Source organism: Podarcis raffonei, chromosome 5 (genome assembly GCF_027172205.1).
Source record: "Podarcis raffonei isolate rPodRaf1 chromosome 5, rPodRaf1.pri, whole genome shotgun sequence".
Classification (NCBI taxonomy): domain Eukaryota; kingdom Metazoa; phylum Chordata; class Lepidosauria; order Squamata; family Lacertidae; genus Podarcis; species Podarcis raffonei.
The window spans coordinates 31,333,654-31,350,986 of NC_070606.1; the positions used below are offsets into that span (position 1 = coordinate 31,333,654).

The following is a 17,333-nucleotide window of genomic DNA, read 5'->3' on the forward strand; positions in this document are numbered from 1 at the left end:
TCGGTGGTTGTGACCGTAGCATCTGCTTGTCATCTTTTAATGTGTATGTTTGCTTGGAGGTTAGAGACTGACCACATGCCCTCTTGATCCTTGTCTGTTCTGGCTGGTGAAAGCCAATGAAGGAGGCCTGACTGATTGGGTGGCTGGAGTTGAATGCATCTGTTATGGAAGGTGTGGTACCATCTATTTTAAGCAAAGCAGTAGAAAGACCTCTGCTTTTTATATATATATATATATAAATCCTCATTGGACTCTGCTCTTTTACACCATGGAAATGTACTTTGTTCCCCTCACTCCTCCACTGAACAAAGGCTATTCAAGCATGTACCTCAGCACACTGGCCATTACCTGAAATGGGGCATCCATGTTTATTTATTTATTTATGTATTTATTCCTATATTTATTAGTCATCTAACAATTAATATCCTCTGGGTGACATACAACACATAATAAAAACAATAAAACCACATAATGCAAAATACAATTTTAAAAGACAGCATTAAAACAGTTAATATAAAACATAAAATGGTTAGATGCCATACAGTAAGTGACAATGCCTTATTATATGAGCCCCTAAACCTTTTCCAGATTTATGAAGAGGGGCGCCAACCTACTTTCCTTTTACATTTCTGCATCCCATTTGTACATCCAGAGCCCAGCACCTCCTCAGGACTGCTCCTCCAGGTTACTTGTGCTTATCAGTATGTTACTTTTGGAGCCCTGGAGAAGAATACGCTGATTCAGTGTACATATGGGAGATGCATATGACCTTCCATAGGATGTAATAACCAGCATGCAGTGGTGCAAGTGTGACTGGCCAGGGTGGAGGTAGGAGGGAAGCGATCCTTGCCTGAATGTTCCATTGTGTTGCAGAATTAAATTGCAGAATAACAGCTGCAACATGACCACTAGCATTCTCATAGCTGTCAAGTGTCCCTTATTTGAAGGGACAGTCCCTTATTCTAGCGCCATGTCCCGCTGCTGTCCCTTATTGATGGATGTCCCTTAAATGTCCCTTAAATGATGTCCCTTAAATTTCAAAGGAAGCAGCTCCTCTCCCTCCCTCCCTGCCGGCCAGGGAGGAGGGAGGCTCCAACTGTGTTGCTTGGCTGTGTTGCTCACCCAATAAGAAGTCTAAGAACGACTGGGGGGTGGAGCCTGCATGCCTTGTGTGTGGCTAGTTAATGCAAGCTGAGGGGTTTTTTGAATGCTGGACGCCATTTTGTTGCATGTGCTGCTGCAAACTTTGCAGTGCAAAGCCAGGCCGGGGAGCAATCTTAAGTTGAGGCTGCATAGGCCTTGTGGTGCATGTGATTCAGATTCTATTCAGCTGAACCTCTGGTTACAAAGTTGGTTGGACAGTGTTCTCGAAGCTACCAGCATGAGTTTGACCACACTGCAGGAGGACAGGAAGACTGGAGTGCCTGGAACAGGTGAGGCTGCAGGTCCCTTATTTTGGCTGCTGGTCCCTTGTTTTCAAGGCTGCTGGTCCCTTGTTTTCAAATCTGTAAGTTGACAGCTATGCAATCTACTCTGACAAATTCAGCATTAATGAATGTACAAAATCCAATGCCTTCATCTTGCCAGAGAGAGAGAGTGGGTGGAGTTATGCCAGAGGCTGCAAGGAAATTCCAGGGCATTTGACTTTACTTTCCAAATTTGGACTTGATTAATTTTTCAGCGCTGTTACTTGTCTTACACCCCCAAACCCCAAAGCTGGTTTTGAAAGTGTCGGTCTTTTTATGCAGTGTTGCTTCTGCCTCCACGATTGGTGATGACTTTCATAAATATATTGTGTGTCCTTGCACTGTCAGTCTAGCAGCAAGCAGACTGCAGAGGCGGATTTAAGGCAACACAATTGGTTCTGCCGCACTGCGTGCCAAGCCTAGGAGGGTGTTGCAGGGTGTCACAACTATGATGTAGTTAACTGAGCAGAATGGAAGGCAAGAGGCTGGGTGGGTGGGTAGGTGGGTGCAACAGGGCCCCGCTGAAATTTGAAACACCAAAGTCCACCCCTGCAGACTGCCATGAGATTCAAATGGTGAAATGGAAAAAGTTGGAAAACACATCCTTTTGCCAGTCTTTTGTTTCAGGGCTGACACATTTGCCATCCCATTTAACTTAAAAGGCAAGTCTGTTAGCTCTTGCCTCATATGAGTGAGTCTAGTATGTGACCTCTTGCCTTTAATAAGAGTCTAGAATATATGAAAAGCACTTACAGCTTTGACAGTTGTATTAAGTATCCCATTTCCCCTCCTTGAAAGGAAACCACAAAAAGGTATTTAAATCCGCTTTCTACTAGAAATATCCGTGAACATTTTGAGGAAAGCTCAGGAACCTGATGAAACGAGTCTGTCAACCTAAGCCCCAGATATTTTTACACAGTTAATCAAATATTTCAGTATATATTCTCTTCAGCTATACAAATTGCCTGTTTTCAAAGGGTGTTTCCAAAGGCATAGATACTGACTGTAAAGGAAACATATTTTGAAAGGACTGACTGCTCCCCTGTGATCAGAGAGAGAAAGAAAATATGAAAATTATCACACAGTAAAACAGAAAGAACCACAAGTGACTAAAAAAACCAGCCTTAAAGACTAACAAATATATCGGAGAACAAAGTTTTGCCACAATATTATTTTGTCTTTGAGGTGCCACAAGAGTCGAGACTCTCTGGTTTCTGCTGCTGCAGACAAAACCAGCCTACTCTCTAGAATTTGTCATAGTAAAATTAAAAGCTGTCCTGTGGATTTGATAGTGCTAGGGGTGTGTTTCCTCTAGACCCAGCCAACACATTTATCTTTCAGGAGTATTTGAACCCTGGCTTTAGGAAAACAATCCCCCTCTCTAGCTATCACATAATCAGTCCTCCTCCCTACACCCTCCAAGGAAAAATATACTTCCTGCTTTCTTCCTTGCCAACACTGCAGGCCAAAGAAGACAAGCTTTGCCTATCCAGAGATTCCTGAGGCTCAAACTCTATTGCAAAGCACATCTGAGGTAGTCAAGTCCCAAGGCCTAAAGATTGTCATATATTTGGTCATTTTTAATGTTTTAGTCAGTCAGCTTCAATATTGACACTTTTTCAGTGGTCATCCCATTTACAAGATAGCTGGGAGCGAGAACAATTCACTCATAGATTTGTCAAGCTTCATATTAAAGGTGCCATTCCCTAGCACTTTTGTATGAAATACACATGAAGACTCATTGTTTCTCTTCTGAATGGTTCAGAATATAGCAAAGCCAAGCAGGGTCCGGTTTGGTTTCAAATTGGAAGTGTTGGGATTCCAGCATTGCAAGGGGTTGGGCTAGATGGATGACCCTTTGCATTCCTTCCTACAATTCTATGTATGATGCAGCGGAATTTCTTCCCACATCATGATTAAAATTTGGTAGGGCCATGGCAGCCCAGTTAAAGTTGCTTTGGGGTTTTTTATTTGACCTGTGTTGAGTCCAGATTTTTTTGGCTTGGGCATGATGCTCTTATTGCCCCCTGCATTATAACTGCTCTTATTGTTTTTATTTAATTGAGATACTACTTAATGCCAAAAGAGGCTTCTACATTATATTTGTGTGCTTTAATCTGCATATGAATGCATATAGGTAAAAGGTAAAGGAACCCTGGACAGTTAAGTCCAGTGAAACGCAACCATGGGTTGTGGTGCTCATCTTGCTTCAGGCTGAGGGAGCTGATGTTTGTCTGCAGACAGCTTTCCGGGTCATGTGGCCAGCAGGATGAAACTGCTACTGGTGCAACGGAATACTGTGATGGGTGGCAGAGAGCATGAAAATACCATTTACCTTCCCGCCACAGTGATACCTATTTATCTACTCCAGTTGGTATGCTTCCGAACTGCTAGGCTGGCAGAAGCTGGAACAGAGCAACAGAAGCTCACCCCGTCACACAGATTCAAACTGCTGACCTTCCAATCAGCAAGCCCAAGAGGCTCAGCGGTTTAGACCATAGCGCCACCCACTCCCTTTTATGAATGCATATATTAGTGAAAGTAACATGCCAAATGCATTATGTTCGGGAAGATTGCTTTGCTAAAATGTGCACATTAGGGGAAATGGCATGCAAGAATGTGTATATTAGGATAAGTTTGCACAAAAATGCTGGTGAATTTTCATGAGGACTTAAAAACAAATCTCAAACTGATATGGAAATGTGGAGAACTGAATTTAAGATGGGAACATATGAGAAACTGTGGAGAACCAAAGTTGACATATTTGCCTATTCTTAGTGGAGAATGTAAGTGCAAACAGTAGGTGATCTCCAAATTTGTCGTACTCTGAGTATGACTGTTGGATATCAACCAGTGTCATTTGGAAACACGGTGGAGACAACATTAGCTGTTCGAATCTAGTGTTTCCCTTGCTGAAAAGATTAAACATTATTTTATTAAACATAAAATAAATCATTTATAATTGCCACTTGTTTCTGCATGAGAGCTTAAACCACTGTTCTGTGAGAAGCCAGGTTAAAGGGCAACTTGGAAGTTATTTTGGCTTGACCATTTACAATTTGACTATGAGGGTAGCAGAACAGGGTTTTTATTGTCTCCATGTAAAGCCAAAGTCATGGTTATGCACAGGTCACCCACCTCAGTCCATAGTTCTAACAGTACATTCCCCATTTTCAACCCTCACAGTTGGCCTTTCTCATGCACTTAGATACTTAGCATCTGTCTCTGATTAGTGAAGCTGGTGGCTAAAATCAATAGACCGTCTTAGCTGTAAAATATAGCTCCATCCTCCTGACTTCAGCTATCTGTTAGAAAATTCACTCCAGGACCTCCTCCTCCTCCTCCTTCTAATGTGCAAATTGGTTTACAATCTTCCAGTCTTCCTGTTGTTGTTTTATTTACATGTATTAAAAGCTACTTTTTCTTGTTAGGGATGCTCAAGGATTTTGTTTGGTCACATTTTTGAAGGAACCAATCTGATTAACACTTCCTGAACAAAGTGTTCAGCAATGTGTATGGAAGCCTGCTCCTTCATGTGAGCTTCCTTTTCTGAATTGAGGTAACTGTTAGTGTCTGCTATTAACCCTGATGTCTTGTACAAAGCTAGCTATAAATCATGTTAGCATGTTCACAGAACAATGCCTTCAGTTTGAGGACAAAGTTTTCCCACCCTACTGCAATTTAGATGCAATGTAAACACTGCTCTGTAACCTTTTTTATTTTAAGTGCCAACAGTCTGGTTCCATCCTTGTTCAAGCAGAGCCTGTCCCATTTGTACAGGCCTGGCGTGCTCCAAAACATTCCTCAGGGCCTAACAACCGCTTCTCCTAACACCACCATTTTTATAGGTTTTGTTGAAATATAGCAGGCAATGCAAAGAAAACAACAGAGGGGGGAAAGACATAGGGGCAGTGCAAGAGGCTGGATATTATCTTAATAAGAAACAGTTGGTACACAGGAGATTGTCAAAATAACCAAATTCCGTGAGTAGGATAGAGACTTTTGTATATGCAAGTTCAAGGTGTATGAAATAAAGTCCCACAGATGGTGTGAAATTGTTCTGGGTTCTCAATACTCCTAGCAACACATAGGTTATGTATTATTTTTTCAGTGATGGCCAAGGTCCACATATTTTTATACCACAGGGAAAACTGGAGATCTTGTAGCATTTTCCATTTCTGTGCTACAGAGATCCTGGCAGCAGCCAGGTTAAAAGTTCAATAGATCGAAAAGTTTTCATCGGGTCATCATCCCAATAATTCAACTAAGAGATTAATGGAGAAGACTGGATAGGATGTTTCATTATATTAGATATTTTCTGATAAACCACAGTCCAAAGTGATGAAGCTGAAGGGCATTCCCACCAAATGTGAAATTTCCCCTTCTTCCATGTCCTCACCCACAGTCTTGGGTAAGGTGTGAGGTTCCCAACACCACCATTGAGACTACACAGCTGTGCCTGTCTAGCTGGCTGGTTGTGGTGGGGAAATGAAGTGTTTAGGAACTGCATAAAGTGGCAGATGGAAAGGTAAGTTGGTGAATGTGATAGCTGATGGATTAATTAATGTAATATGTGTGCAGTAAGGTGAAAACTGGGTAGTTTTTATTTTTTAATTGCATGTGCACTCAGTTCTTCCCACAAGGAGGTAAAGATTCCATATTGGGATTGTCCCATTATATAATAGAAACTAAGTCTCTCTGAATCAGCTAGCTAACTGTCCAATTAACTGTTTTAACTACTGCATTACCCTGACTATCCACTTAAGTAGCTTTTGTAAATTAAATAGTATATACTGAGACAGTTCCCAACTTGGGAGTTCCAAAGTGGTGTACACAGATAGCCAGAGAGAGAGAGAGAGAGAAAGAGGATGGGGTTTTGACTGAGAGATCCATGTATCCCTACAAGGTGAGACAAAGTTAAGTTGCATTTTGCAAGCTGTGTGTGAAATGCAGCTTGCCGGCAAATACGGTATGTAGACTGTGCTGCTGACAGAGGTTGGCCTCTTCCAAGCCACTGAAGAGCAAATGAGGTTTCTGAGTGGCAGTCCAAAATTCCCATATGATGTCACTTAGTGGCTACTGTAATGGATTATGACATCATCATGTATGGTAATACTTTATTTTAAAAACAAAGAAAGAAAGTCTTGCCATTGGTGGTGCAAAATGTTTTCAAAAGGGCTGTCATCTGCTTGGAATCAGAAAAGTTCCACCCTGGGTTGTGCCTGGATTTGATGCTGAAAATGGAAGTGTTAAAGAAAACCTTACATTTTAGATGCAAAGGAGAGACTGGACTGGAGAGTATACCATAAACATGCCTCTAGGCACAGCCTTAGAGCAAACTACACCAAATAAGAAGCATGTGGTTGCCGCCAAAAATGGCAGACTAATCATGTCCCCTATGTGTCATGTGTTGTACTGTATATCTCCATATCCTGACAGCCTTGGTCAGTATTGTCTAAGCACTCTAAACCAATGATTTTTAAACCATTTTCCAAAGAAGCTTGGCGCTCCATGAAAGCTTGTTAGTCAGAGTTCCATGATGAGAAGAATGGCAAAAAGCTGCTCCAAAGTGTCATGGCTAATTGTCTCCTGCAAGGTGCATATGCAGAAGGCAGTGCTAGCTGCATTCTAAAATGTATCATATTTTTCGGCCTATAGGACGCACTTTTCTCCCTCCAAAAATGAAGGGGAAATCTGGGTGCATCCTATGGGGCGAATGCAGGCTTTTGCTGAAGCTTGGAGAGCGAGAGGGGTCGGCTTCAGGAAGACATCCGCAGCCTAGGCAGCCCTGCGGGAGGTCCCGCAGGGATGTCTAGGCTGCAGATAGCAGCCTGCTTCCCGGAGCGTCGGGCGCTCTGCTTTCAGGGCGCCCGGCGCTTCGGGAACACACCCGCAGCCTAGGCAGCCCTGCAGGAGATCCCGCAGGGATGTCTAGGCTGCGGGTAGCAGCCTGCTTCCCGGAGCGTCGGGCGCTCTGCTTTCAGGGCGCCTGGCGCTTCGGGAACACATCCGCAGCCTAGGCAGCCCTGCGGGAGGTCCCCGCAGGGCTCCCCACGCTGCGGATAGCAGCCTGCTGCCCGGCGCGCAGAGCACCCTGAAGCAGAGCGCCCCGCGCGCCGGACAAACACCTGCAGCGTGGGGAGCCCTGCAGGAGTTCCCCGCAGGGCTCCCCACGCTGCGGATAGCAGCCTGCCGCCTGGCGGGCGGGGCGCCCTGAAGCAGAGCGCCCCTCGCGCCGGGCAGACATCGGCCAGCCCCACAAGCTCGGGGGACAGCAGGGAGGCGCAGCGCCGCCATCCCGCTGTTCCTCGACCTGGTTCCGTTTCCCCGACCTGCTTTTGGGGGGGAAATAAAGGAAAAAGATTTTTTCCTTTGTTTGCCCCCCAAAAAACTAGGTGCGTCCTATGGGACAGAGTGTCCTATGGGACGAAAAATACGGTATTCTCAGCCCACTTTAGTTGATGACTAGGATCAGGAGTGTTCTCCAAAATCTTCTGTCACACACAAAAGATGAATTGATGCAGGTGAAAGTGCCTTGAGGGTTGATAATCTTGAACACCACTGCTCTAAATCAGACATCTCAGTTACTGTCCTGTATTAGTTGATGTATATGGTTTTTGTAGCATCAAGGTAACAGGAGCTCTTGTAGTGCAAAACCTAAAACACACCACCTTCACAGTTTAACATTTCCATGCTACTTTTGAGTGTTTAAAGCATCTTGTACAAATTATTCAGTAATCCTTACAGCTTTGTAATAAGGGTCAGTGTTGTTATTCACATATTGCAGAATCCTGATAAGTTTATGGCTAAGGTGAGATATAAACCATCCACTTGCCAGTTCATAATCCTACTGAAAAATGATGGATCTGTTGAGGAAGATGTTATTAAAGATGCTATTTATAGAGGTCAATAGCATTAACACATTCCACCATGATAACTATTTTTTCTTTCTCTTTTCTTTCAGGCCCCCCTGTAAGTACCAAAACTTACATCTGTGTGTGTTGTGAAGAATGCATCTGGTGGTAAGGTGACTGGGCGCTGGGGGAGAGGGAGGAACATTCCTGAAACATCAGGAATTCTTAATGGACAGAAAGGGCTTAACTGATAAACTGCTGCTGCTCTGATTCACAAAAGATTCAACTGCCTGTGCCACCTGCTCTTCCATATTTTTGGTACCTGTATATTTTGTTGTGGGAGGACCAGAAACATTCCGAGGCTCTCGCAAGCTTACTTAGAGAGCATTTATTTTATGACATTAAAAAATCTCTGGGAGATCCAGGGCAAAAAGTTAAGACGGGTGAGTGAAAATAAGAAAACTCTTATGTCCTCTCCGCTGATCTCCTTGCATCTCTCTCAGTTTGTGTCCTTAAGAAAATGCAGCAACTAACTAATTTCTGAAAACACTATAGTTTTACAGACCCCAAGTGCTGCAAAACTGCTTGGTCCCAATAGTGCCAGCATGAAGTAGTCTGCCATAAAATGCAGTAAATGAAAAATGCATTAGCCCAACGTGTGTACATCTGTCCATGTATCTGTTTCATTTACACTGCTGCCAAATGTCCAGCTGGCACGGAGCATGGCTAGGGTGCATGTTGCTGGATGTGATCCTGCTCTTCCTTACGTGTCTGTGAACATGTAAGCAGGGAGGATCATGGGAACTCCTTTCTGAGTCAGGCCATTGGTTGCCATCTGCTCTAACCAACAGGTTGTCCCCAGCCCTGCTACCCATGCTTTTTTTTAAACTGAAGATGCTACAGATTGGAATAAAGATATTCTGTATGCAACATGTGCACTCTATCCACTGAGCTATGGCCCTTGTGAAACCAACCAAAAGGAAGTTTGGAAAAAAGGAAAATATGCATTACATTTTCCTGGGGTCTGTGTACAGACTTTAGAATATTTGTCATTTAGACTGCTGTGTGATTCCTATTAGCTGTATGTGGTAGGGGCTTAAAACAATGACCGCTCCCCGCTTAAAAACGGGGGGCGCCCTTTGCGTGGACGCGTGCAGCCCCTGGATCTCGAGCGGCTCCAATAGCTTAGGCTTGGCCTTGCCTTCCCTCAGGTGGGGTACCTGGAGGTCTCCGCCTACCTCAGTCATTTGCCCAATCCCACCTGGGGGAAGCGTTGCCAAGGAGACCAGTCCAGGTAGGGGAGGGATTACCTGCCCACACAATAGAGGGAGGATCTTACCTGGGAATCCTCACTTGGCTCCAGAGCTTCTCCCACCCTACCCACCCTCAGTTAATGCCTTATTTTGCAGGTTAACTTTTCTTCACAGGTTTCGCAGGTTAACTTTTCTTCACAGGTATGCGGGCGCTGCTACGTAAGGTCGCTGTTAAAGGGCCGGAAAGGAATTTCCCTGCATTGGCAGGTTTCGCCTTTCCCGTAGCAAAACGTCACAACTTTGGCAGTATCAGGCCTTGGGCGGAATCCTTTAGTCCATCTTCCTCTTTGCGGCGGCGATACCAGGGTTCCCCGTTAAAGGGGTTTCTGAAGGGAGGCTTTGGCCGTGCGCCGAAAGGTTGTCATTGCTCTCCCCTGCGGCGGCGGCGTAACGGGGGCGGCTGTCTCTGCTTGAACATATGTTCTCCAGAGCCGGCCCATCCCCCCCACACACACTGAAAAACCCTGATGCTCCCTAGATCCCCGGCTGGGGACTGGGGAGGGAGAACGCCCAATGCCTGAGCCAAGGTCTACCCACATTTGAAATTCAATAAAGTTGTGGCCAATTTAATCCCATAGCACGTTGTCTCGAGTCGTTATTCCACATGACGGGGGGACCGCGGGGGATCTGGGGACTCCGCCTGTCCACGCAATGAGCCCAACCTCACTGTTCATTGCTAAGCAAAGAGTGTGATGTTTATGTTGTGAATTATGGCATTTGATTTGCTACAGTTGGCCATGACTGCATTATTTTCTGGCCATTGATTTTCCTGCCTTTAAACCAATTTGGTGGGCGCATGGTGCTTATTTTCTTGCCTTGTGAACAGATTGGTGATTGTGTGTGGTATCTGTCTTATATAAATAACTTAAAATAATAATTTAAATAACTTATAATATACTACTTGCATTCGATGTTTTTCTGCTTCGTGTTGATTTACAATGCCTCCTCATACCTCCACACAGAATTTGTGACTGTGGGCCTCCCGTGTCTAGACTTTTGAGATATTTCGGGATCTCAGACTTGCTGGAAGTCTCTCATCTCATTTACTTTAATGCCCAGACACGTAGTCAGAAGAAACACAACATACCCGACAAAATATGGCCTGTTTCTTCACATCTTCAAGAGCTGCTTGGAACCCGCATTCCAAAGCCGAGAGGCTGAGGACTTTCTTAACAATGCTGATTTGTTGAACAAAACCCAGAAGGGTTTCCTCATTCATGTAGCCTTGTATAACAGCATTGTGTAGGCTCAAACCATAGCTGACACCCATTTGTTGCACAGGCTATTTGACAGTCTCCGCCATGGGCATATGGTTGTGTCGTCCAGCCAAGAGTCAAGCTATCAGACCTGGCTTGCTAGAGAGATGCTTTGGGGCTGTAATTCTGTAACCATGTATTTATTATTTATTTGTGTTTCACAATTGTATCATGCCTTTCCTCTAAGTTGTTCAAGATACAGCAGAGGTGGGTTTAGGGCAGCGTGACTGGTGCCCCGGCAAAGGGGCCTAGGGGGCACCTTCCTGCCTTCTTCTCAAAGTCTAGTAAGCGATGGGCTTTGGGAAGCAGGTGTGAGGGCTCTAGCAGGATCATAGAGTCCTCCTGTCTCCTTCCCAAAGCCTAGTTAGTGCTTGCCCAGCTTTGGGAAGGGGGCAGGAGGACCCTGCCAGAGCCTCACACCTCCTTCCCAAAGCCCTGCACCTCACTTACCCAGCTTTGTGAAGGCAGTTTTGGGATGGAGGGGTGTCAAATTTTGGCCTCGCACAGGGCTTCATATTACCAAGGTCCGCCCCTGGATACAGTATACATAGGGTTATCTCCTTTTATCCTGTAGGCAACCCTTTCAGGTAGGTTATTCTGCTGGGACAGAGAGTGACTTAACCAAAGGTAGTTTCACAGCTTACTAGGGATTTTGAACCCAGGTCTTCCACATACAGGTCCAAACACAATATCTGCTTTAACACAAGGGAGTACATGTGCCTGAAGAAATTTAGAGCTGAGCCAAAGGTTTTATTGATTCCTTTTCTGGCTCAAACATGGGGTTTTGGAGAGGAACAGGCAGAAGTTTCATGAAACCACACACACGCTTCACCTGCTTTCACAGCTGTTGCCACTTGTTTATGATTATATGTGGTATCATTCTAAAGCCAATTCAGAGTGAGGACTATTTCCCTCTGCTCTCACGCTGGCATCTTCTGAGTAGGAAGCACACAGGAAACTGCCAGGCAGAAGCAGGGAGTTTAGAAGCTATTGTAGCAAATGGAGCAAGCATTTTGCATATGTTTGTGTCCCTTATAAATCACCAAACATCCCCTCCCCCCAACTTTGCAGCTTGCAGCCAGGGTGGTCAAGTTGTGGGGCATTTTGGCTCCGCGCTGGTAAATAGGATTGGACAGTTGATGTGCTTAAGAGTTCTGCATTCCAGTTTTTTACACAAATTGTTTCCAGCAGCGACCTATACTATTGATACAATATAGTCCGCCTGCCATCATCCATCATGTGTGTGCGTGCTTAGACGCAGGGTGGGGGGAAGAGAGAAAGGATCTCTTTAGCTCCTTCTTTTATTGTAACTTTCCTTTGAATCGGTCACGCCTGAAGAGGAGTCACGCCGACAACATATTTGAACAACTGGCTCTTTTGAAAGACTACAACATATTTGAGCAAATAGCTGTCGTTTATCCAAGCACTCTCCTTCTCACTCACGTAGGGTGTGCTTGTTCTGTGCTTGTTCGCTGCACATACTCTCCTATGCTAGAATGAATCTACATGGACTAATAATGCCAGTTAATCCCAGTGCAGAAATGCACCTGCTGACTGCACAGCAGTGGGAGTGAATAGTAGCAGCGGGTGTGGTTCACAATTGTACTCAACAAGCTACATATCCTTCTTTAGTGAGCCCCACATCTTTGTCTAGGATACACAAGGCTAACTGCGCCAAGTCAGTTGTATCTGGCCCAGTCTTGTCTACTCTGACTTCCAATAGCTTGCCAGAAACTCCTAGCTTTGTCTGGAAACTCCTAGCTTTCCTGTCTATGATCACTTAACTGGAGATGCCACAAATTAAACATAGGGCACCTTATCTGCACAAAGAATGTTCTCTACCGCCACTGGAGTGGTATTCTTCACATCCAAGATTCAGTTAGCTTATGTCTTTATTGTTTCTCTGTACCAATCCAATTGCCCATGCTCCTTGTGCCAACTTGTCCTTTGCTGTGTTTCTTTTCAGGGTCCTTCAGGAAGACCTGGGCTTCCGGTAAATATTTCCCCCCCTTTTTGTGTTTCTTCTCCTCTCTTCTTCCTTTCTTGCCAGCTGCCTAAAGTCTGTGAATACTGGGGAAGAGATAGCTGGCTACCCATTGCAAAAGACCATATTGTCACACAATAGGTGTAGACGATATAGTACCCTTTAGATGGTTTTGGACTCACATCAGCTTCATCCTCAGCCAGCATGGCTACTGCTCAGTCCAGTAACATCTGAAGGGTGCCATGTTCACCTCTTCTGCTGTAAAGAGAACTGGATTTCAGTGGGACATGCAGACTGACCCAATGTCAGGACAAAGGTTCTAAGTATAGAATTTCCCAAGCCTTTCTTGTAATGGAGAGCACACATTTCCTTTAAGAAGTTCTTTTGATTTCAGATGAGCTCATAGCACTTCCTTCCCACATTGCAGTTTTCATTCTTGGAGTTGCTTCTGCAAGCCACTCCTGCAGAAACATACAAAGGATCTATATCTTGGTCTACTTACAAGTCATATAATAAAGCGCTCAGGAGTTTTCAGATTCTTGGCATACCCAGCATTGACTTGTGAGTAGGCAGAGATGTAAATCTGTCCTATATTATTTAATCATGGAAAGGATTTGCAGGTTCAGTTGAACAAATACCATTGTGTGAGGAATGTGTTCTTAGTGATGCAGAAATAGAGAGCTGACCTGTTTGGCCCATGTGCAATGGAAGCTCCAGTTCATTAGATTTTTTGGTGTTGTGGGTTGATTTCCTTCAGGAATTTGTGGCACAACATTCCTTGAGCAAAAAACCATGCATTTTATGGCTTAGGTTTAGCACAAACCAAGCATCAGGAAAATATAATGACAGAGAAGACACATCCTTCCAGCCCACATTCAGACACTGGCATTTTGGGAAGCTGCCAGTCACATTTATAGCACAGTTAAGAATATAAAAGTTGCCTCATATTGGACACCCCATTGTCTATGTCAGGGGTACCCAACACAGTGCCCTTCATATGTTGCTGAACTGTAGTTTCCACCACCTCTGACCATTGGCCCTGTTGGCTGGGGCTGATAGGGATTGTAATCCAAGGACAGTTGGCTGGCTACCCCTGGTCAATGTAGTCTAGTGCTGTGATTGGAAGCATGTTGATTGTGACCCTGATTTTAGAAGCTTGGAGGAGCTTCCCCACTTCTGCTACCTAAGATCTCTTGATCTGGTTGATATAAGTTTCATTGCCACCATTGATTTCACTTTCTGGAAGTAGTAGTGGCTGATAACGGGGGTATGGAAAACAATACCACTAAGCAACTATCAAATGGGAGGGGAACATCTGGGGCTTACCAACCAGCATCTGTTGGGAGTAGCCTGAGCAAGAGATGCTCATGAAGGCGTGTGCTGGTAATTTTGTGCCAATTGTGTAATTAGTCTGTAATATCCACATGGGTATGGTGAACTAGCCAGTCACCAAAACAGCTGCACAGTGCTACATGTGAGGTTCTATTGTTTTGGCTGCTTCCATTAGGTCACGGATCACAGGCACCCCTCTCTCACAACCAGCAGTGGTGGTCACTTGACCACTTTCTGCTCCTCCATAACTAGCTGTCACTGCTGGAATGGAAGGTGTACCTAGCTTACCTTGGGTGTTTTTGCATTTGCCCAGCTGGGATAGGATCTATTATCAGAATCTATTCCATTATCCTTCTACATTTGCTAGGTAGGAATATGGTTAGTTTATTAAATCTCTTCTTAATGGACACATCCCCCATTCCTGTTTGTAGTTCCTCTCAAACAGCAAAAGATGTAAATATTATTTTCCCACCTTGTTGACAGCTTGCATTCTTCTTTCCCCTCTAAGCTTGTTTATATGAATAGTCTTACTATCAGAGATTAGAAACAAAACCAGCATGGTGCCGGTCACTTTTTATGGGATTTGTAAACACATACCTAATGCTAATCCACATGGAAATCAGGTATTAGTGATAGTCTGTGGACATGATGGGTCACAAAAAATATGCCAGAGGGACTTCTTACTGGAGGACTGACATTTCCCCCTCTAATCTAATCTAATGATAAGTTACTGACTTCAGAAGCTAGTTCACTCAGGGGAAAGCGAAAGAGCCTATCTATATGAACAATTATAACCACAATAAATGTACCACTGTTTTTCGCTGTATGGGAATATGATATTGGAAGTCAGTTCTCTTTTTTATTAAAGGGACGTTTCTCAGGGCAGAAGTCAGTTTTAGCTCCAACATGGGGTTGGTGCCAAAACCCATAGTCTCTTGTTGAGTTTTCTCCCCAAAAGTTTTAGAAACGCCATCCCATCAGATGTCAAGGAGAAAAAGCACTATACAACTTTTAGAGGACATCTGAAGGTAGTTTTCAGTATCAGGAAGTTTTTAATGTTTGACGTTTTATTATGTTTTTCTATGTGCTGTAAGCTGCCCAGAGTGACTGAGGAAACCCAGCCAGATGGGTGGGGTATATATAATAAAATTATTATTATTATTAATGTAAATAGACACCCATGATAGTCATCTACCCTGGCCTGCCAACAACACAGCCTACACCACAGTCAAGGGCTGGGGAAATGTATAACATGATGATGTCTTGATTGTGCTCAATATGCCTAAACATAACAGGGACGAGTGGGAGAACTTGAAGCCGGCGTATCATTTTTGTTGGCAGCTCAGTCTGAAAAGCATAACATTTAGTTCTGTTCTTGCTTGCTGTTTTGTCAGTGTGTATAAATATCTGAGCTCAAGATATATGACTAGGCATCCATCAATTGCAAAACATGCCTTCGTACATTAAAAAACAAAAACCTTGTTATATACATGGACATGATAATGGAAAAACATCTGGGAAAACTGAACTGTTTACCAAGGCACGTACAAATTAATAGTATGTGCATGTCTTGTACTCAGGTATCTATACCTCAATTCAAAATGTCAAGTAAGAAGCTCTCCTACTTTTTATTTCTTGGTTTCAATTTGAATTAACCCATGTGCTATGGGATCTACCTGTCCAAAAGGTTCAGCTTTGATAATTAGGGAGCTTTAGGATTAATTTTCTGAAATTTGGGAGTAAAATGTGTTCAGCTTCAGAAATCAGTTTGGAAAGTTCTTCTCTAGAAAGACCATACAAGGGTCAGACTTGAAGGTAGTTCAGATCTTAGATAGGACACCTTTGGATAAAATATCCCGCAAGTGTGACTTTCAAATGCAAAGAAATAAAAATAAGGGACCTAAACACACTCTGTGGAATTTTAGGGGATAAGAACATCAAGATAGGCCCTTGTTTTTCATGCGGTTGTATAGTGTGTTGGCTGCTTTGGTGATGAAAACCTTAGAAACACATGGTAGGCAGGCAGCCAGGCAAACCATGCTGACTTATTAAGCTATGAAGGTTGTGCCAATGCACTGTGAGGGGTATAAACATTACTCATGAGTGAGTGTGTTTCTTGGCATTACATGATAGGCATCCTGCTCTCTTAAGCATCAGTAATTTATTCTGAACATCATAGGCAGGGATGTGTGTGTGGTGTGATTCAACAGGAATCTGGAAGGCAGTATTGGGTTCAGAATTCAACTTCTTGATAGGATCAGCTTTATTTCATTGTCTAAAAGCATGATGCTAGCCTTTAGGGTTGTAAAGATATATAGGAATGTTTTTGCACAGAGAGGGCAGGGCATGATGCAATGCACATTGTTCAAAATAGAGAGTCCATTACCAGACATAAGACTCATAAGTGCTAGAATATACGTCGTGACTCTCGTATACATCCTTACCTAAGATAATTTCAAATGAACTTAGTGGGACTTAATTCTAAGTAGACATGCATCCACTATGAGGTTGAAATCCTGCCCCTTCTTAGCTGGGAGTAAGCCCCAATGATTTCTTAGTAGATATAGTTAGGACTGCAGCCAGGAAGATCTGAAAGTTCAACTTTTTTCCAGCTTACAACATGCACATTTAAAGCAAGTACAGGTAATTTCTATGCCCCTTAGTCAGTGGCAGGCCTTGGGGTGTCAAATTTCAGCAGCACCCTGTGTGACACCAAAATTTGGCACCCCTTCCCTTCTTGCGCTCCATTGTAAATCATAGTTGCGGCATCCCTGAGGCTGCACACCCAGTGTGACCAAACTGGCCGTACTCCCCTAAATCATCCTTTGCCTTAGTAATATCTTGAACAAAATTTTGAAAAAGTGTAGAACTGATTTTCTCAAATTAACTGACACAAGGGTTCTTTAGCTGTGATTCAAGGGCTTCTGGTGCATTTTTCAGGGGCATGTTTATGCCACACTGTTAATCAAAAAGGAAAATGCTAAAGAGCTATAGATTCCTGTTAGTAGTTCTACCTCAGGCTGAAGAGGCAAGCCACAGAGAAGCTGCTTATTTCTTTGACAGTGCAAGTTTTTTTTTTTTTAAAAAGACCCTTCTGCTAATGTGTGATTCTCCATCACACAAATAGC

At 43.8% G+C, this 17,333-nt stretch overlaps 1 non-coding gene across 1 annotated transcript; it reads right to left on the reverse strand.

Annotated features, from left to right (window-relative positions):
* Positions 1-520: 520 nt before the first annotated feature.
* Positions 521-632, reverse strand: LOC128414995 (U6atac minor spliceosomal RNA). Its single transcript, XR_008330798.1, has one exon. It is a non-coding gene; the product is annotated as a U6atac minor spliceosomal RNA (small nuclear RNA).
* Between the last annotated feature and the right edge of the window lie 16,701 nt (positions 633-17,333).